This window comes from Semicossyphus pulcher, unplaced genomic scaffold (genome assembly GCF_022749685.1).
Source record: "Semicossyphus pulcher isolate SPU_LCO1_2020_fin unplaced genomic scaffold, fSemPul1.0.p SCAF_2, whole genome shotgun sequence".
In the NCBI taxonomy this organism is placed as follows: domain Eukaryota; kingdom Metazoa; phylum Chordata; class Actinopteri; order Labriformes; family Labridae; genus Semicossyphus; species Semicossyphus pulcher.
Genome location: NW_027211693.1, coordinates 18,176,532 through 18,198,928, shown reverse-complemented (window position 1 = coordinate 18,198,928; position 22,397 = coordinate 18,176,532). Strand labels below are relative to the sequence as shown.

The 22,397-nt window shown below is 42.9% G+C and overlaps 1 protein-coding gene across 3 annotated transcripts in view; it reads left to right on the top strand.

The window, feature by feature from the left end:
• The first annotated feature begins 2,808 nt into the window (after positions 1-2,808).
• mid2 (midline 2) overlaps positions 2,809-22,397 on the top strand; it is a 112,055-nt gene continuing 92,466 nt past the window's right edge. For 2 of the 3 annotated variants that reach the window (XM_069669641.1, XM_069669639.1), the window contains exon 1: positions 19,881-20,080. The gene's annotated coding sequence lies outside the window, so the exon portion shown is untranslated. Of the gene's footprint in view, positions 2,821-19,880; positions 20,081-22,397 lie in introns of those variants that run through there. The other variant, XM_069669640.1, reaches the window with a different exon arrangement.

Genomic DNA, 22,397 nt, shown 5'->3' with positions numbered 1-22,397 from the left:
ACCCCCGGGTAGTCCCAGAACAGGCTGGAGGAATTATATATCTCATCAGACTCGAGAAGGCTCAGGATCCCTGAGGAGGAGCCGGAAGACTTAGCTGGGAACAGAAATACCCTCTTTAACCTGCTGCCATTGGGAAGAATGGATGGATGGATGGAAGTCGTCAATCAGTAAAGCAATGTTTGATCAAATTAATGCATGTTGGTGGAAACTTTCAACTCACTATTTTACTGTGCTACAGTTTCTAGAAAAAGACATCAATGGTGGGTTTGGGAACACGTTGACAGATCTATATATAGCTCCTCATAGTAACGTAATATTCATAATTCTGGCAGGTTGGACCCAAATGGCGTCCCCCTATTGAAATATATGTGTTATGATTGGATCTCATTCTGTTCTGTTGGAGGTAATGAGGGCCTTTTCTCCATCTCATCAGTTATGTTGCAATTTGGCTTGAACTTCAGTTGAGAAGCTTTCCACCTGCAGTATCTCACATTGTCTTTGATTGGCGAGGGGACGTGATAAAAGCATCAATCAACAAAACCAGTGCACCAGGAAATGCAAGGTGTATTGCCAAAATCTGTTGGGCAAGATTGTCAATTGGTTGAATTTACATTTAAATTAGTGTTCTCCCAATCCATGTCGTCTGTGCGAGGCTGTAAGATTTGCTGTGCATTTTCTTTGTACATCTGCTAATTGATACTACAGCTCAGATAGGCCATTCTCCCCTGTCATTACTTAGCACGAGCAGATGGTTCATTTATGCTGGTACAGACTCTAATCTAACATTTACATTTAGATATAAGAAATTAACTGGCACTAACATCCAGAGCTGTTAGAAATGAGTCCAATTATCGAAGTACCAATGATTATGTATCATAAAGATCTTAAATGTAGAAAAGTAAATGAAAGAAACAGTATCAAGAAAAGTGTGCAGTGGGAGTTTTGTTCATTCCTACTATTTTTAGAGTGACTTGGTTTCATAATAGCTATGTGCCTTGCATCACTTTGTCACCCATTGACAGGCCTCTTCTCCTTTTACTGTCTCTTTTTAGGCGACCATTATGCTGACGTGTGTATTGATGCACATCAGTGATTAAGAGACAGTGATGGTGGACAACAGAGGGAGGAGAGATTGGCAGCATGCAAGCCACTTTGTTCATAATTAATCATGATTTTGTTAGCACACCTCATGTGAATTAGTTAATATGCTAAATAATGAGCTGTATTGAAAATTAATGAATGTTTTGGGTGATTTATACCCGTAATTCATTATCAGTGTGCAGCAAATAGAACCTAATTGAAAACCATGAATTAAGCGATCACTCAGATGTACCCAGCTTATTGTTGGAATAGCTTCAAACTGTGATTCTTGTTGTTTCAGCGACACAGAAACATTGAAATTGATTAAACTTTGCATAATGTGGCGCTGGGTTAGCTCAGTGGTTAAGGTGCGCGTCCTCATGCTTCGAGGCACAGCCCTCGATGCAGCGGCAACAGGTTGGACTCCGACCTTCGGCCCTTTGCTGCAGGTCATCCCCCACTCTTTTTTTCACACCAAATCTATCCACTATCCTGTCGATACAGGGGAAAAAAGCCCTTGAAAAAAAAAAAACTCAACATTTGGTGAGTAATAAAACATGTCACCAAAGCCGTCATTATAATCCTAGTCCTTACTTTTACTGTTTTCAAGTCACTGAGTTGTTAAGAAAATCAAGGGAATTCAATAAGATACAAGTAGTGTCAAATTAACCCAAACAGCTTGTGCACCAGCATCAAAAAGCTCAAGTGTAGCAGAATTGTTCTTAGTTTTTAGTGAATATTTCAAATCCCCTATTATCCAGGTATTGAGCTTTACAATCTGTATGTATTTTCAGCACAGCTGCTCGGCACACTCTCTCTTGCCAAGTCTTCCTCTCTGACGGTCGAGGATGACTCACCGCAATCCCTGCTGAACCGGTTGGGAACAATAGCTTATTAGGAACCCAATGATGAGCCATGTGTTCTGTTTTCTCAGATTATTTTACTCTGACAAAAAAGTCAAACTGCACCTGGCCGGCCCTCGAGTAAACAATGCACTGATTGTCCTTGATGGGGCTTGTTGTGTTGTCTGCCTCTTGTTGCCTCGGTGCGGCTGCTTTCTGGTGTCAAAATGAAACTGCAGCCTCTCTGAGGACTCATGTGAAATTCTGAATATCAAACCGGAGCAATTCTGTAAAACGGTGAACGATTTCCATTTATTTTTTGAAAATAGTGTTTTGACGGAATCTGTGTCCCTGTTGGCTTAACACACGTCTGATTTGGGGCGCAATTGGTTGCTGAACTGCTTGTCTAGATGACACACAGGCTTGTCTGTTAGAAGGATTATTAATGGAAAACTCAGCTTCCAGCACCTACAATATAACACCAAGTTTGTGTGTGTGTGTGTGTGTGTGTGTGGTGGTGGTGGGGGGTTTAAACATTTGTTCGTTCAGCGTGTGCATCTGCCGCTGACTGTTGCTAGTCATTGCAGCCGTCCGCAGCCTACTGTGAAATGATTGTCTGTTTTTGACTCAAACATGGCTTTCATGGTAGTCTGACTTGTTTTCTCATTATCCTCCTCCCCAAACATCCCCTCCTCTCTTTTTCTGCTCATTACGAGTCGTCTGGTTTTCACCTCGTTTTATCCTCATCCCTTTCTCTCATATGTCTCCATCCCTCCCCTCTCTTTCTCTCTCTCTCTATTGCCATCTAACTGTGGGTCTCTCTCTGTCTCCCTCTCCAGCCTGTCGTCGTCCACAGCGGTGCCGCTCATTGCTAACTAGGCTGCCTCCGAGCCCACAGGTACGTCCCCTCCCCCTCCCCGTCCTCCCCTTCCTCCACTTCATGCTCTATTTTTAACTCCACTCTGCAGGATCCTTCCCCACGATTCTCCCTCCATAGCCCCGACACACATCTCTGTCAGCTCCTCTCTACCAGTCCAGCCAAGTGCTGGGAGGCTGTAGACCAATACCTGTTTAATGATTTATGTCCATGCACGTTTTATTTTTGTTTTTCATTTGTGGAAAAAGTGTTGTCTTGACATTATTTTAAATATGAATATTGAGTGGCGCAACGCATTCTTTTTTCAGATTACAACATTAGATGCTTTTTCAGCTGGTGACCTGGCCTATTTTTCTTGACATATTTTTAGTCCGATTTTTAGTCCAATATGATAGAATGGGGAGGTGAGGCAGAGGATAGGAGGGAGGAAATGACCAAGGTCTTGATTTGGAATAGAACACAATATGTTTAAGCCTCTGGAAATTTGTTATGAAATGGTTAAAATGCACATTGCAAAGTTAAGAGTCTCAGTAAGCATCTATTAAAATCAACCCTCAATTCAGGAGGGGCGCTGTTGTTGTTCCCTGAGCCAATCACAGCGTATTGGTTGAGTGTTGGAGTGGTTAAAATTAGCAACTGGGCCCCATTCAGACCGACGAACATGGCGAAAGAGCGATGCAGAGTTGGCCTTCTGGTGCCTCAAACTGGGTAGGACAAAATAACCGGCGGTTAGCATGCTAGCGCAGCAGTAACTGGCGGTTAGATAAGATAAGATAATCCTTTATTTGTCCCACAACGGGGAAATTTACAGTGTTACAGCAGCAAAGTGGATAGTGCAACATTACAATAAAGGGTATATAAAAATAAGTAACTAAAGTGTATCCTAAATCATATGTACAGAGCTAATAAGATAATACGCAACAGACCAAAAGAAAAACTAAGTCAGCAAGTGTACAGCAAGAACAAATGAACAAATGGACCATCTGATGTAATAATATATGAGCATGCTAGCGCAAAGCTAACCGTGATGCTGTCGGTGTTAGCTCAGCGGGGTGTCCGTGTTCTCGCACGAGAGAGTGAGAGTGAGCTTCTGGTGACAAAGAGCCCAGGAGGAGGGGCCCAGTTTGAATGTGTTGACAAAATGCGAGGAAAAATCCTCCTTATTATACCTTTAAGACTGACAGACACCTCCCAGCTAGGCACATCACAATGGTGCATGTAGCAAGTGCAAAATCAGTGGATTGCCATCTGAAAATATGGTCACTGGTCACTGAATGGTGACTTTCAAAGTGCTTTGCCATCCAGATCAGAGTTAGCTGTTAGCATACACGTGCACGTTAGCTTGGAGATACCCCTATTTTTTGTCAAGACTATGGTTGCATTGCTAAAAGATAGCTCTGCAGCGTTAGCTAGTTCAAACTGAACTAGCCCGCCGATTCACAAAACCTGTACAGAAAAGTAGATCATCAACAGCCCGAACTAAACTCAGGCAGCCGAAAAAAAGACAACAACGGTGTAAACTTCACAACAAAGCAGGAAATACTTGGCTAAAGGACGAAGCTAACGCTCGGTGTAAACAGCCGAATAGCTTCCGCGTGACTTTTTCTTATGATTGCATCATTGTCGTAAAAAATACCAGAGCATAACGACGCCTATTTCAACCCAATATAGGTGCAATGTACAGAAACTTTAATACAATTATTACAGTTTGGATTGAAACTAGTTTCTAAGTTTTATGTTGCTTATTATTATGCACATTAAACCCTGAATCACATCGCTAAAAGGCTATATAACCATAACCTGCAGAGAGCTACATTAACTTACATTAGAGGCTAACAATGATGAGTGTTATCTGCAGGTATGTTCATTTATGTCCAACATGGTTTGCTTTGTTAAGCTGCCACCTCTCCTCTCCTCTCCTTTCCTTGCATGGAGCCTGGCAGCCGCCTCAGCCCCCCACTGAGCGGAGGCATAATGCACTTGTTGGATTGTAAAGCTGAGGTCCGGAGCCTCGTCAGCCTTTTGTCTTTTAAGACTGCTCGACAGGATTTTCCAAGTGTACATCCTCCTGACAAGAGCTTACAGAACTTAACCTCCTCCAGCGGATGAGTACCACGCTCTCCAAGCTCCCTGTGTTTGTGTGAAAGAGCATATTGTCTTACATACAGGTTGAGCGAGGTGCTGAAGTGTTTTTACACTCCTGTGATGGTAAAGAAAAGCTTTAAATGGATTGAATTGTTCCAAAACCCTGATAGCAAAACTTTCCCTGAGTCACTTTCTTATTGTCGAGAGTTTTGTGCATAATTCATGTTTAAGAATAAATATATTCCTTCTTGTGAAAGTGGGTCAGAAGATCTCTATTGCAGAGACTCACTTTATTCCCCCGGCAAACACAATGTCTCATTAGTATGATGCAGCATGCAGATGCAGCTCTACGAGTTTTTAAGGTGGTATTGACTGGTGTCTTACCCCATCAGAGCAGATCTGTAATAGACATAATGTCAGCTCATTCATGCAGCACTGATTCTAAGTGATATGCTTTCTTTTGAGTCGTCGTCTCCCTTAGGCTTGGATGGCTTAATGGAGGGCACAAATAACAATCTATTTTTCTTCTGAACAAGGCGTTTGGTTTGTCTTTGATGTGAAGCATTTACATCTAATATGAACTTGATCAAGGTTGTGTTTGATACCAAAGGGAGGAGGGACCGAGGGAAAGAAAGGGTAGATTGTGCTCATTTAAAAGCCATTGAAGCCGGGCCTCTGCTATTGGCAAGCATTGTTTTTTAATGATGGCCTCTCAGGGACAGATTACACTTTAAATACATGCTGACTTAAAAGATGAATTTCCATTTTCCTTGTTGTCTGAATCAGACAATTGAGAGGGCTGGCTGTGACTGAGATAAACAACATTTTGTCAGCCTTAAACACACGTTCTGCCTCGATAATGATCCTCATCTGTGTTCCCAGACGTGCCATTTACAGCTCAGGACAGACCGGCCTTGCAGCATTCCTCCCCGATTCTCCCATGCAGAACCCACACAGGTATACGCACGGCGGCGAGAGAATCCATTTGTCAAACCCGCAGTCCTTCACGGCTATAGACAGCCACTGTCAATGGCAGGCTTTTGAGTTATTACGAGCCTTACCCAAAGAAGCATGCGGCCTGTTTTCAGAGAGGCTTTAACACACAAGCAGGCACTCAGAAATACACACACACATTAACTTTCCTCTCTCCCTGCCTGCCTCCCCCGTCGAGGCACATCACACACTCTTCAAGTGCTGAGTCTTTGCCTGTCAAGGAGACACACTCGGCAGCAGATGCAATAGGCCAAGTAGCGGCATGCTGAGATAATGTACACAGCAATGCTGCCAAAGTTGTGATGTTGCATGCAGCATTGAGCCTCGCTTTGAATGAACGGCAATCATTCCTTGCTTCTCCCTTTCACATTTAGAAACATGCACAGTTGGAGCATTAGATTGAAACACGCTCTTCAACAATCAAGTGTATTTAGCATGTAAACACATGTTGTTTTCCTAAATTAGTGATCACAACAGCAGAAACGCCACTTAAAGGATGATTTAGCGACGTTTCTTTCTCTGATTTTTCTGTCTGACATATTTTGGGTAAAAGCAGGAGACCCAAGTATCCGTATCAGCAGGAGCTTTGTAATTTGGCTCTTCTTTATGAGCCACAAGAGTCCCTCTGTCTCTCATCTCTCTGCTCCACTTCTCTGCTCTCCTCCTCCCTCTGATTTCTCTTCCTCACTCATCTTCATTTACTCCTTCGTTTTTTGGGGGGCCCTGGCAAAAGCATAAATAGATTATTAATCATAGAGGGCTTTATTTTCTGTTTCCCACTCATTGCACTTTCATTACCATTCCTCTCCTCTTGTCCAATCCCTCCTCCCTACTCTGGCGAACGGCCTCTGCCGACAGAGCTACCCTGCCGCCCGGCTCGGCCAGGTACAGCACAGGATGAAAGGCTTGCAGCCAGAGCTCTCTTTCAAAGATGCCTTCTGCTGCATCCCTGCTCTCCACGGGCACACGGTCGCCCCTGCCAGGCAGACGGAGAGAAAGAGGGCAGAGGAAGGAGAGAGGGAGGGGAGTAAGGAGAGGGAAAGATTACAAGAGAAACAGCAACAGGAAGTCGAGGAAGAGAGTGCGAGATTAAGATGTGTGTGACTCCAGATGCGGAAGTTGCACCTTGTTTCTGCAGACGATCAAACGCACTCGGGCATCCAGGGGAAGATTTGCGCCCCTGCTTTCACTTTGCTTCCAGTTTGAAGCTCCTCTTGTATATCCGTACTGAGCATGGAGGCCGCCATGGGACCAAAAGGTGTCTTTGAAAGTGTTCCTGACATGTTTTCATCATCTTGGAGTCACACTAAGGTCTGAGTTCAGTTGAGGAAGAAGCATCTTGTGCTTCCAAGAGAATCCAGTGAACGCCGTCCCTTAAGGTGAAATTGAAATAGCTTACTCGGCGTCAGAGCCAAATCAAGTCAGCACTGATTTCCTTTTAGTGTTTTTCACACTGAAACACATAAATCAAAGAGTAACAAGTAACATTTTTGTTCCTGTCAAAAAGAAGATTAATTTCTTGCGAGAAAACTAAATGTAGACTTATTTGTTGCAGCATCTAGCCTGGGGATCAATTGTAAATTCCTTCTTTAAAACTAATCAATGGGACGTGCTGAGTCCCCACTTCAAAAGATATTGGCGCACCACACAGGAAATATGTCCTGCCAACGCTCCGCTACATGGCAGAGCTCCAGAGTTAGCATTTCATTCTACTCAAAATAGTCCCCCCCTCAGCGGCCTAACAGTTTTACTCGACCAAATCAAAACAGTCCAAACAGACTTTTATTAGCTGCTGTCAGAAAAGTCATCGCCTTGGAATAATTGAAAACTTTAAGCGTGAAAAAGAGATTGCATTCGCCGTCAGAATACAAATTTAAAATAACCATCCTTGATAGCATTCTCCTCTGTGATTTGGATGGAGGGCAAGCAGGCGCTGTAGTATACCGACATAAATCTCATCTGAAGACAAGCAAGATAATGCAGTGTAGGTCTGAGCCCAGAGATTTAGCCTCTGGATGCTGCAGTGACAGGAGATACTGAGGGGAGGTAGAGCGGGCAGTAAAACAACTGACAGTCGGTCATTACGAAAGACGCAGGTGGGCAAAAAAATCCATCACGCCGAGACTGGCCCGGACTCTGACAGATGCCTGACGTCTGCCTGATGAAGAGCTCCGCTGTTCCTCAGAGCGATGAGGAGGAGGAGGAGGGGAATAGAGGGGAGAGTAGATGAGTTGGACGATAGGAGGAGGAGCTGCGGAGGAGGAGGTGAGTAGTAATGAAGTCCTGAATCAGGGCATCAGCAGAAAGAAGGGTTGAGCTACTGTATATGTTAATGAAGAGATATGGGGAAAAGTTGAGTCAGTGGTCAGCATTTCATGGAGTAAAAGGAGAAAAGATAAGAGGGGAGGAGAGGATAAGGAAGGGCAGGTTAGGAGAACAAAGCTGGAGACTTTTTTCGCAGCACCTGAAGTCAAGCTGTCATTGGACGTGGCTACATTTAGCGTAACAGCACTTTAACAAGACTGCGTGCAGGTTTCAAAGCAGGCCCGAGCCTGTGTTTTGACAACACCTTTATAGGCTATTTCATGGTGTCTGCTCAAACTGTATGAGAAAATATCCCAAGTGTGAAATTCCACTGCGTTGTTGGCCCGCTCTCAATAACTCAGAGCACTTTATTTAATTTTTTTGTCAATTTTCTCCTCATTTAAAAAGTGTGATATCAAGGTAAATTCTCCACGCCGGGGTAATGTCTGGGTTATAAATGTGCTTTTAAAGGTCGACCAAAGTCCACTGAGACTCTTTTCAAACAAGCTCCGCCGCTGTAACAGTTTCAAGGGAAATGACTGCAATCAAAGGGAACTATTTTATCATACATTCAGCTCCGTCTGCGATACGTGACCTCGATTAGCCAGACCCATCACAAATTCAAATATGAAACCGCTCAGTTCATGCTCAATTTCCAAAGAGTGTAATCGCCGGGCTCGGACCAGAAAGGCTAATGGATGCAATTGGATAGACCTACATCCAATCAGAGCAACAAACCGTGTGAGGTACTGAGCCGTGCAAGACTTATAGAAACATCAGCAGGCAGAGATGAGCTTTGATGGGGTAGCATTTACATACCTGAGAACAAATGATGCTGTTTAACTATTTGAATGTGAAAGTAAAAGGTGTTTTAGTCACTCGACTGAAATATTTGAATAAAACTAAAAAGACTGTGGTTGACTCTTGACTTGAAAGTTCCGAAAAAGTCTGTTCAAACTTGTCAAAAGTGTTTCATGTCCTTGTCGGACCCCTTTCTTTACTGCAGAGCAATGAGATATAACTGCAAATGGGTTGTTATGTTTACAGAGCATTAAGGGTGTAAGTAACACAGTGAGGTTTTAGCTTTAAAAACGGGATTGCCTCATAAAACAGTTGCTTGTGATGCTTGTTTGGCTTTATTACTGCCTTAAGCCAATGTTGCTTTATTTCCTGTTTTAAATAAAAAACACGCTTTTATTTTGAAAGAACATAAAAGACGCACTGCGCATCGTAAAAGAAACGCCAGTGAGGTAAAACACTTTGCTCCAATTAATAAATATTCTTCTGTATTTCTGTGTGTTTTGTAACCAGCTACTAAAGTGATTTTTCTATAATCTTAAAATCATCAGTTAAAGTGTCTGACCATCTTTCGGAGAGATGCTACAAATGCTATCAATGTGAGCCCAAGCATTTCAGAGCAAGTGCCCCAAGACAACATATTAAAGTTTTAGTGTTAGGGCAGTCAGGGAACACAATGATCAAAAACAGACTTCCCATATCTTTGCTCGTCTTGCACAGTCAGGGTAGAGATGTCCTGAAAAAACAGTTGTCTCTTTGCTTGCAGTTATTTTGCAGAATCATTATTTCTGACAGTCTTTGTTCACGCTCAAACTGTCTTCCAAGGAGCCGCAGGTCACTTCACCACACCCTGCTTTTAGAGCTCATTCACCTGAAGTGAACAGGTAGGAATACACCCCATCCTGACGGTTGTCAGGACAGCTGAAAGTCAAGTGGGATTATTGTCGACTTCTCACACGACATGCACGACCACACCTCGCATACGGTATGACGAGCATGTCAAGGGAAAACACCTCAAGCTGTGAGTTTCCTGACGTCTCTTTAAAAAATCATGAGGTCATTCGCCGCTGAACCAAGAATTATGAAATTACAGAAAGTGAGCAGGGCGTGCAATCAGTGCGGTATATGAATAATGAATGAAGGGAGAGATTATGGGGTTTCAGCTGCTCATCCCTTTGGTCTTAAGTATGCATAAATCATCATTTTACTACTACTACTACTACTACTGTATGTTACAGTCAATACTTTTTATTAGCAGGAAAAAATATATAAAGTTAACAAGTAGAAATTCACTTGAAATACTGATTCAGCTGCATGTCTGATACTTGGCCTAACCCCTGTAGCAAATCAAGACTCCACCAATACAGTCAGTATAGGTTTGCATAGATTTGCCCGCGTTATGACGTGAATCATTTTGCTAATGTTAGCATGCTTTTATTTTGAAATTCTACTTGTGAAAGCTGCGGTTATGCACACAATCCTGCACGTAATCACTCATGTCCAAATGGTCCACATGTACTTCCTGTTTACTTCCGTATTACTTCTTTATATTACACACATGAATTGAGGTCTCTATGTATTTGAATAGCTGCTGATACTTGTTCCTTCCATCCCTCCATTAATGTAAATGACTTCTGCGCAGCTAGAATACACGATGGAGTCTTTCCTGCCCGTTTCCTGCTCCATACTATCTCTCAATCTCTAATTATTTCTGCTCTATAGGGTACTCAATCTATCTTTAAGCCAACCTGCGTCTCCTACTTTCCTTCCTACCTACATGTCTTCCTCCTTTCCTTTTAATCCAACATCCGATCAGAGGCCATGAGGAAGAGGGACAACTCGATTAGGGCCTGCACATGTTTACACATTCTGCTTTACACTGTGCCTTCCCCGTTCCTTCTCCGTCTGACCCATATTTTCTCGATGTGCCTCCTCCGTCTTTCTGCTTTTTCTGTCTCCGGTCTTCCTCTCAAGCTCGCTGTGTCTCCTGCTTTTTCTGCAGCAGCAGCTCAGATACACACGCTTTGTTCACCATCAACCACTGACTCTATCCAAACAACACCAGTGAGGTTTTAATGACATGTCAGTATAGTTGATGCTCTAAAACATAATCTGTTAATCTCACTGTTTTGCTTTTTTGCCTTGGACTGCGGTCGTGTTGTGGGTTACGTAATAAACGCTATTAAAAGGGTGTGTTTGAGTGTTTGTGTGAGTGTGTGTGCGCTTCTCCTCCTGTCATCTGCCACCGAAACTGTCCCCAGTGCAGCCTCCCTTTATGTCACCTGATAGTCTGAGAACCGGAGAGCCTCTCAAGTTCACAAATCCAAAGGGGATGAAAAAATACTATTGTAGCACTTCTAACGCAATGTGCAAAATGGCAGGTTTAAGCAGCCAGCTGTTGACAGGGAGCATAAGGTCTTTGCAATAGGGGAAATGAAATTATAAGAGCTCAGCAGGAGAGCCTTATTGATCCACTGTGACAGAGATAAGATGCGAGAGCAGGTTTATAAACGCCTGTAATCCTAAACGACTTCCATGCTACCTGGGGGATTTGAGATACTCATTTCACATAATTCACCTTAACAGCTTATCTAACAACACTAAGCAGTACTCTGACATGCCTGATCCATCATCCAAATGTAATCAAAATAGAGGCCGCACACCAAACACTGAAACCTGACTGGACCTGGACTGGTCTTTTTTTCACCCGTTGTATTTGTAGCGATAGAGGTGCATTTAGACCTGACAGCTATGGTTCGTTTGGACAGGTGAGAACACGGATATCAAACTCTGGTGCAGAACCACCGGACCATGGTCCGCTAGAAAAGACAGGGATCAGTCCATTACCAAGAGAACCACAGTCCAGTTCGATTCAGGTGAGAACATAAATGGACTTAAAGTAGGACCTGATGTAGGAAGCAAACCAAAGAACTGTGCATTGTGGGTTGTTAGCCGGTGCAGAGACAGACACGCAGCCAGGCGACAAGGTGAGTAGAGGGCAAACGACGAGGTGAGGGCTCTGATAGAGATATCAACTCAACTTTTCAACTTTAACTTTATTGTCCCCTGAGGGAAATTTGCTTTACAGGCAGGTAAAAAACATAAAACATAGAAAACACAATCAATCACATTTAGATACAACACTGAAACGGATTGAGGACAACTGAAGGCAGTACCATCATTACATTGTTGAGAAATAAATGCATAATAACTGTTCATTTTTTTACATTTAAATTTTGTTGTGTCATGGCTTGTGTTATGAATGAATTTTTCATCCTGTTGGATTTAGCCTTTGGCAATCTAAATCTCCTGCCAGAAGGTAGGGGCTCAAACTCGGCATGGAGAGGATGATCAGGACACTGTATGATGTCCTGAGCCTTAAAGTTTACCCTCCTGCAAAAGGTTGTAGGCAGATCAGGTAGTGTAACACCAATGATTTTACTGGCAACTTTAACAATGTGTCCTAACCTCTTTTTATCTCCTAATGAGAGGCTGCCCAACCAGGAGATGATGACAAAGGTCAGGACAGATTCAACCATTGAGTGATAAAACATTGACATTAATTTGCTGCACACCCCAAACCGATTGAGCGCTGCTGTGATTTTTTGTAAACATGTCCGTGTTTTCATTAAAAGACCAAACAGTTTCACAAATGCTTATGGAAACGCACAAACTGTTCAGTAAACACTAAAGGAGAATTGAATTTATAGAATAAGGGAACAATGTCGGTTACAAGTTAAAAAAACTTCAGAGTGTTCTCCCTCGTGGAATTTCTGAGCAATCAGAGAGTTTCCTCACGCATCCAAACATTTGGCATGCTGGTCGAAGCTGCCGTGTGAACACAAACCAAACTGGAGGCACAATTATGGAGGCAACTTTAGGTGTGAAATAGTTTTATTGAGTATGAGATATACTGTTTTATAGATCTGAGGTCTGAGTCTGTTCACTAGAATCATGTCGTAATCTGGTTTGTATTCATGTATTGTATTTGGAGGATTGCTTGAAGGTAAAGTTTGTGGGCTGCCATTAAGCGATTTAGCACCGTGCTAGTAAACTCCCACATCTTGCCCTCTTCCTTGTCTGTGAGGTATGGTTCAAACACAAATGGATTTAATATTAATGTACGTCTTTGCCTTAACACTACTGTTGCAGTGAGCCGTTTTTAATCCACCTCTGCAGGTCATTAGGTCACAGTAAAGTAAAATACATAACATTAGTGGCTCAGCGACAGTCAGTTATGTAGCAGCAGTGTGGGACTCACTAATGTGTGCGTGTCCCATTTAGGCTGTGTTATCATCCACACAAGCTATCATCCTGCCTCTGGAGCAGCAGTCTGCTCACTGTGATCCTTTCTGGTGCTACCAGTGTTAAAGTGAACCCAAACCCAACTTGTTGCATTATTATAGAAAAAAAACAGTTCCCATAATCCGACACATTGTGACAGCTGATGAGAAGCTGTGTATTCCCGAGCCGGAGCAGCCACTCGAGCAGAAAACACCACTGTGACATTATGGAAAGACCTTGTTAAAGCTGGATTTGTCTCCTTTTCAGACGGCCATGTTGGTATAAAAGCCCATCAGATGAAGTTATGTAAGTCTCGCAGTGTTGTCATGAAACATTGGGTTGGCTTGGTGTTGGATGGCGCTGCCTTTATGTGCTGGATTTATGCTTTTCATTCTTTTAACAGATGAGCTCGGCCATCTGTCACTTTTCTTTTTTTATACGCGTTGTGCTATTTGTGTGATATTCTGATGCTCTGATATCCTGATTCTAGGTTATTTCTAGGTTATATCAGTGACACAGTGTCACATACTGTATATCTAGTCTACCTCAGAAGAGGTGCTGTTACTCCCAACATGTGCAGATTATGTGTCAAATCTCAGTCAGGTACTGAAATAGTTTTGACAAATTGGTTTTGCATTAATTTTATCAGCTAATCCTAATGAGGCACCCCAAAGCCCCTGAATGCATCTTGGCTCTATAGTGTCTCAGTATTATGTAATATAGATTATAGTCTAGACATATTAATGGCTAAATTAGCAATGGAAATTATGACAAATAGTGCTGGGGGGCTATAAAGGCTGTTAAAATGTGTTTATTTCTGTCAGTGCATCCAGGCTGCAAAGGTCAAATACAGTTAGAAGGATCATTTTCATTGAACATATTGCCTGTGTTAAGTCTCCCTTGTTTCACAAATGAGTTTATTGCATGGATGATAAACACGCACTAACACATTGGCACAGGGATCAAAGCTTTGTCCATCAGAAGGACCTCATAAATTATGTATGTAACAGGTTGAAAGTACAAATTTTGTGTTTATCTTCTCTTTGTTTTTCTGCTGGAAAAACCCGAGTAGTAGTCCCTCCTTTGGCTCTGTGTCTGTGGACAGCCTGTGTCGGGCTCCAGTCTGTCTCCGTGTGCAGCCAGAGGGTGAAGAAGGCAATGTGACTATGATAAGAAAGTCTGGGCATTCCCTCTGCTGAGCACACACACACACACACACACACACACACACACACACACACACACAGAGCCATTGCCGTTCAAAGGAGAGAGTCTTATTTCATCAGACAGGGGTCACCGTGTCTTCAGTTTGGTCTACACTGCCAGCTCCAATCTACTATAGATCTGATCCAGTCACCCATGTGACACAGACCTGACCTGTTCACTGTGTGTGCACGGCTGCACAGTTTAACATCCCTCCGATATCTGTGTCAGACTACATCCCGGAGGAAGCGGTAATATGTATAGATTCAGGCATGTTACTTGAGGCAGCATGTCTGCAGTAACAGAGCTGATTCTTCCAGCAATAGAACGTTTACATTCAGCTAATAAGCAGGTAGAACAGCACACAATGTTTAACTGATGTTTGGAGATCTGAATGAGTCTCATTAAATGCAACAGACTAACAGCATTCGTGACATATTCATTGTGTGTTAGGTCTATTCGGTTGGCTGTGAGAACAGGACGTCTGCAGCCTGACTGTATTGGTGAAAAATACCAGATTTGAGGTGGCGAGACTAATGGAAAGCTGATGGAGCCATGCCACACCCAGCAACTTCTTTGTTTATGCCCTCTGAGTATAACGATCTGTTTACAAGGGCACCGATTTAAAACAAGGAAAAGTACAGCCTTGAGCACATCAACTTTATGTACATTATAAATGTTTACTACCACCGACCTGTAGCATTTTATCACAAGACAATAACAAAGAATATGCATCACTTGTTTGACAAAGCTATTACTGCTCTGCTTTGTGAAGCGATGTGAGATTATTGGTTCATTTGTTGCTGAGTGAGAGTGAGAAAACGGTCATGGTGTCATATTACATCTCCTGCAATCTCGCCAGGTTAACAATGAGTGATTGTAATCACAGATATAATTACAATTGAGTCGATTTGGACTGAAATAGATTGATAGACATGATTACAGAGCGGTGTATATATTAGCACACCTGATACGAAGCAACGCATGAAGGAGAAGAATATTAATAGCTAGATCTCTCTTTGTCAAAGATTCAGATTTTCTGAGGGGAACAAAGGTTTTTTATGTTCCTGCAGTGTGTGGTTTTCTCCATAACTTAATGTAGCTACAGGACACACTGACACACACACACACACACACACACACACACTGCTGCTGTACAATAAGTCCCTGATGAGCTGTGGGCAGAGGGCAGGGAGGGGAAAGAGGAAAAGAGGAGCTGATGCGTTTCCTCTGGACACACACAGTTTGGTGGTGTGGGTGATTTGTCATGCAAGTGTGCACTTCTAAGTGTGTCTGCGGCTGTGTTAGACACACACACACACACACACACACACACACACACACTCAAACATTGTAAAGTACTGGCGCTGATGGTAATTTGATATGTAATATGCCCCACGCTGGGGCCACAGCAGCACAATAGCGAGGCCGAGTCTCCGGTGGCCGGTGTGTTTACTGTCCACAGCAGCCTCCGTCCCCCAGCCTGTCCTCATTCTGTCACTGCTCTTTGTCTTTCACAAGTATTCATCACACTTTTCATCGCGTCTTTTGTTTTCAAGGGCGAGCTTTTTATACATTCTTTGATTATTGAATGTTTATTTGTGAGAGGACACATACGTAGCATGCAAATTCATGTCACACCATAGCAAGTATGTCCCTGGATGCGCCTCTACAATACATATAAAATCAACTACAAATGCCCAATTGACCAGAACAAACGTAACAATAAATACATGCAATAAGAAAATAGGACTAAATATTAATACAGACAGAACAATAGATCCAAAGTATAATACAGTATAACACCATAAAACATCATTAATGCTCCTAAACTGCAGTTTGACAAAACAGTCACTTATCATGAAATCATGTGATCTCCTCATGTGGGAAAATCTGGAGAGACATCCGGACATATTTCAAGTTCTAACAACATATTTGTTAACTCATTATCCTTCATCAGACAACAGCTAACTTTAGCATTAGACGGTATAAAGAGGGCAGGCGTAGATTCCTTGCTAATGCTACTGTTAGCTAGGACTTTGCACTTTTCATACTGTCTAGTTTATTGGCAAGCTAAATTCTTAGCATAGTCTACTTAGTTAGCAAGCTAACGCACACCGCAGTAGCTAACGGGAAAGTTAGCTTGGAAATTTCATCCTGTATTGTGTAACACTTTTGAACAGCCTTGTTAGCTAAGAAATGGTTGATGGCCGATGTCTAACTGTAGCTAATGAGCTAATGTAGCTAATGAGTCATCAAATGTGTTGTTTTAACTTGAGGGGCCCTATCCCTTCAGATTTTCACCATCTGTTGTTGTTTAAGTTAATGATCAATCTGGAAGCAATAATATGATAATAATTTTGATTCACTACGTGTATAGAAGTTGCAACCTGAAAAACAACAGTAGAACATTATAAAAGCATTTGTGCTTCCCACCCTGAGCATGACGTCAGAGAAAAATGTCCTCCATGTAAATATGGCGGACACAATCTAATTTAGCCAACAGACGAAATAATTCATCATTATGTAAATCTCGTAAAGCATTGGCATCGAGACTCTGACCTCGTCAGTCTCTCGGCACAGCAGGGGAAATATAGATATTAACTTTTTCCCCAGAGTTGCTGGTAGTCTGGGATGGATGTGAGGCTTTGAAATGCTGCATGAAAAGCAGCAGCAGTGGCAGGAGTACTAAAAGTATGTGACAGAAACAGCTTTCAGGTGGCAGCAGACATGGGTGCAAAAGAGCAACCAAAGCTTGCACTGCTTCACGAACACGTCCAGAATGATAAGGGTGCTTTGGATACACGTATGCGGCAGTAGAGCATGTCATGTTAGTTTAAAGGCATATTTGAGTTGATGAACCAGTTTGCAAGCTTTGCTCTATTTCTTAGACAGTTGTGTTTGTGTATTCACATTGGAGTGTGGTAGAACAGACAGCTGATACTGCAGCAAGCTAGAATAAAAAAAAAGAAAAAGCATAAAATCAGCTCCTTGCAAAATGTCAATAGCAGTCCTCTGACCAATCACAGCGCAGCATCAAGTGGTTTCCCCACAGAAACTCTGAGTAAACATACATTAGTACAATCCAGCCCACAAATTGCCGAGTTCATTTAGAGTGCTGAACGCTGAAGCTGCCTTTCAGAAGAGACGACTGACAGACATAAAATTCAAGATCCACGTGGTCGGAGAGGATATCAGAGTAAAGACAGCGATGATGGACGCCTGAGGGTGGATACAGGGAATCAATCAGCCCATCAGTCTGTCAGGATTAAAGGGTCAAGGGCCTGGTAAAATGCAAGATATATCCACTGGCTTGTAGCTCGCTGGTTCATTTATACACTAATCACATACAGAAAATATGTTGGATGAAAAGAGACAGTTAACCAATAGTCTAAAACACATAGTGATATATCACTTGATAAGTCTTTGGTTGAACAAATCATAGCGAATTACGTCTGTGTTTTTAAATCATATTCTCTTTTCCTTTAGAAAACATGCTGTCTAGAAACTCACCACCATGGCCTCAGAGTGACAACATTTTCCAGTGTCTTTGTGGAAGAACAGGCACAGCAGATAGACAGATGAAAACAGTGCAGAACAGATCAGCAGAACGATTTGCACCCTGGGAGGCCCGACGTCGCTGCACACAGGAAGAGAGGGTTTGGCAAAGAGACGGTCCACAAACAGTTATCAAGACAAGAGAAGGCATGACTGTGTTTGTAGGTGTATATAATGTAGACAGATAAATATAGCAAACAGTATAAGCTTAGGCGTTCTTGTTGACGTTCGTGGAGCACAGCTGCCTGTGAGGACACACCTTGTCTGCTACTGTTTACCTACAGCAGCCTGCTTCTTTGTAGACTCATTTGATCCCATGTTAAACTATTAGATACTTCCATATTTCAGATATCTATGACATTAGTGTCAGGCAATAATCCTGCCTACTTTTGGTGCCTTAAAACTGTCAGAAATACCTCACAGCTGACTCCAATAAAGGTTGCTTCATTGAACTTCGTATTTAGCCTGCTGCCTTTGATAGCAGAGGAAAATCTTTTGGTATTTGACTTCACCGGCGATGAGACATTTTGGGGGCCAACAGTCAGAGATAGCTCTTCAAAGGATCCTTTGAACTTGGCTTTTAAACGCTGTTGATACAGTAGCAGTTTGTTAAAATGTCAAACACACTTTTCTGAATCTGTAGGGGCCTGAAGCGAGCAGTCATGTGCAACATTTACATCAATATTACATTACTCTGACTGTTTCCTGCATCTGTGTGTTTATGCGAGGCTCCCACAGTGCACGTGAACCTAATGCAGAGAGGAATGCACATGAAATGGTGTTACAAGCGGCGTTAGGTCAGACAGGTGAAGGGCAGGCTGGCAGAGCAGCAAGGTGATGCAGCAGCCTGCTGGAAAGTTCTGCAAAACCTCTTAACCTTTGCACTGTTTCCAAGCAAACGCACACACACCTGCAGGCACACACAGCTGCGCACAAGTTATAATTAATCTCTTGACTCTAAATGTTTGTACTACATGCTGTGTGTCTCCTGAATGTGTATTATCCTGACATATCCTATAAAATACCTTAGTAATTAATGGAAAAAACTGTCATACACACACAAAAACATAAACACATTACTTGGTACGCACACACACGCAATCATGTAATTAATCCAGGAAATTAAAGTGTGATCTCGCCATTATTATAAACCACTTATTCCCCAAATTTAAATCTATGAATATTCTAATTGCTGCCTTCAGGGCCCCTTGTTCGCTATTGGACATGGTATTATCCCTCCATGTTTTACTTATTGATAGCAATGAACAACGCAGGACTTTTAATATATCTGAATCGGGCTTTATTACCCGGGGTTGCATCATTTTCCAGGAGAAGAAAATGAAGAGCGATCTCTGGTCATTAATTCATTCTTCATCCTGAGTGGAAAAGCTGCTGTCATGTTCTCTAAATGCCTCTTTTTAGGTGAATCTAACAGGCTGTGACCTCACTGTTTGACCCTCGTTGCTGGGCAGCAGCGATGGGTTCAGTGGTAAAGAGGTAGCTTTAATCCATAAAGTCACTATCAGCCACTTGGACCTCAGATTTCAATCTGATAATATAAACAAGTGTCACACACTTACACTTTATACTGGTTGTGACGTTTCAGTGACAGACTGAAGTTTGTGGTAACGTGCTCTGAAGCCTCTCTATATGCTGCCTTTTGCTTTTTGTATTGTATGGGTAGGAGGAGCCGCTTTCCTGTGATTGTCTGGCTGCTCTCTCTCTCTCTCTCTCTCTTTCCCTCCCTCCCTCCCTCTCTCTCTCGCTCTCAGTGTGCCTCATTCCCTCTCTCATTTTTCCAAACTTGAATATTCCGCTTGCCTGGGAGCTGTCGCCAGCGGAGCAGTGCAGCCAGCTGACTGACACTGAACGCACCGGGCTGTTTTCTTTTTTTTCCCCCCGCGCCGTGTGGGTCACACTTTCGCGAGGGGATACGGAGGAGTCATCAACAGTAGGCTTTCCCGGCTCGGCTCAACTCCTTGCTGCGTTTCTTCCAACTTCATTTAAGGCTACTTTCAAGATGACAGAAGAAAAGAGTGTTCGGCATGTAAAGCTGGTAGGTGTCTGAGACCCCTCCCCTCCGCGCGCAGAGGTGTCTGGCTCGGTCTGGCTGTGTTGGGGTTCAGCGCTCTGACGCGCCGGGGAGTAGAGACGGAACCGGTGGTTACTTATTTCTAACGTCTGTTAGGATTTTCTTGATGTGTTTCTCAGTGAGCTTTGCCCTGAGTGGACCGAATTGAAACGTGTTTGAATTCGGCTGCTGTTATGTTGCTCAAACTTAGACTTAGGTGGTTTGAATAGAGGGATTCTCGTGTATTATAATGTGTAAAGACACGCGGACCCGAACTGATGTTATGCCATATAAGGACAGAAGAGTGTTGCTCGATACAGAGACAGACAGTAGATCTACGTATGTGTAGTGTGCTGTAAGTGTCATAAGATTACCACGGGGTCATTACCAGTCTTTTTTAGTTAAATTAAATATATAAATTGCTTCGAGTTCGCCTGTAACTCCAATGAGCCCACGAGGCGACTTTACTGTGGGAACCCCTGCTGCGCACAGCATTGCAGACTTGTTATGAGAATGAATAAGCAGACAGATTCATGTGTTGCTGCCATGCAAAGCATGTGGAACAGTTTTAACAAGCACGTGTGTGCCTCTGCTTATTGTGGGGGGTTTTAAGGCTCAGTTGGGGAGCTGGATGCTTTCTGTGCCATGAAATACAGACACGTTGGTTATTGACATTTTATCAGCTTTTATTAGGTGTAGTAAATACACAAGGGTCCTTATAGGCTGTCCAGCTTAATCTGTGTTCCTCCAATAGGAAAGCAGGAACCGGAACTGTTTTTATAGACCCCTCTTTGATATTCAATAGTGCCTTTATCCTTATTTCTTCTTGTCCTAGTTTCACTCTTAATACTCACAAGAAGTTTTGAACAATGCTTTTAACATTAATTAGATGCACTGAGTAATTAAACAATTATAAGTGTCATTTTTACACTGATTTTAATCTGATCTGAAGCAATGATCACTGATTCAAAATCCGACACAGATCTGCCGCTGGGTAGCGTTGCAGTGAGCCGGTGCCCCAGAATTAATTCCCTGTCAAAATGTGATGAAATGCACAGAGTTGTCAGCGGAGCATTGATGTGTCGCTGCACATTATTCAGCTCATGCCGTGCTGCATGCCAAACATTGAACTGTTGTGATGATCCTGCTGAGCTCAGCTGACAGTATGGAGGGGAACGTGCTTGTTGTTTGGCTGCTTTGGATGCCTCTGTATGCTGAAGTGTTGGGCAGCGTGAAGAGCTAAGGTCATGGCTGTAACTGTACTGAAATCAGTGGATCTTTGTTGTATCTTAAGTCCTGCTTCCTCACTGCTTTTCCTTGTGACTGAGCCAAGCAAAACCATGATGAGGTGGACTGCGAGCAGAAACCCAATCAGCCATGTGCACAATCTATAAGTGCACTATAGTAGTTTACCTATTTCTCTCTCTCTTTATACCTTAATGCCTCAGAGCTCTCCTGTCAAACCATTACACAACACAGCTCGTCAGGCCGATTACACATCAGCAAACTCATGTACGCTTCCATCTCGAGCAGACAAGTCAGTGCTCTGGGCTGCCACTTATACCTTCCAAAGCCATACGTCCTCTTTCCTGACTGTCTATCTTTAGGGTTGTTTTCCTGCGGTCTTTCTCTCCCTCTCTTCCTCCTTGTCTCTCATTTCTCTCTCTCTCTTGGATTATCCATGCATCAATCATCTGTCTCCATGCTCTCTCCCTCCATCCAGCTCCCTCTCTCTCCTCTCCCTGTCAGCGCTGCGAGGCACATTGCAAGGCACACTGTTTTTGTGTCTGCTTTACTCGCTATTAACCTATTTTTGTTCGGCGTTTTTGTGCTTAAAGTTCTCTCCATTCGCTGAGGACAACAAGGGGGATTAAGGGAAAAGGGGTCAGGGTGATGTGTGTTGGTGGGGTGAGGGAGTTAAATGTGTCCTTAAACACTCTGCTTGCCATCTTGCAGCTTTGGGAGTGTTTGTATCCAAGGTTAGGGGAGAAAAGGTGTCAAGAACCTCTCCTTATCCAAATTACAAAGTGGAGCTAGAAAACAACGCTGATAACCGTTATTACACTAGACCATAAGAGGGTGTTGTAACAAAGTGCTGCAGTTCACTCCAAAGACATGTGATTATTCTCATTGTGGTTCTCATTGTCTGAAAAACATCTCTGATTGCCCTCAGGACATTTTTACATCGAGTGACTTGTGACATTTATCTGATTTATCAAGAGGTCTGCAGGTACTTATGAGACCATAAATTATATTGTGTTCCTCACCTTTACTCAAAAAGACCTTGAGGACTCTTAAATAA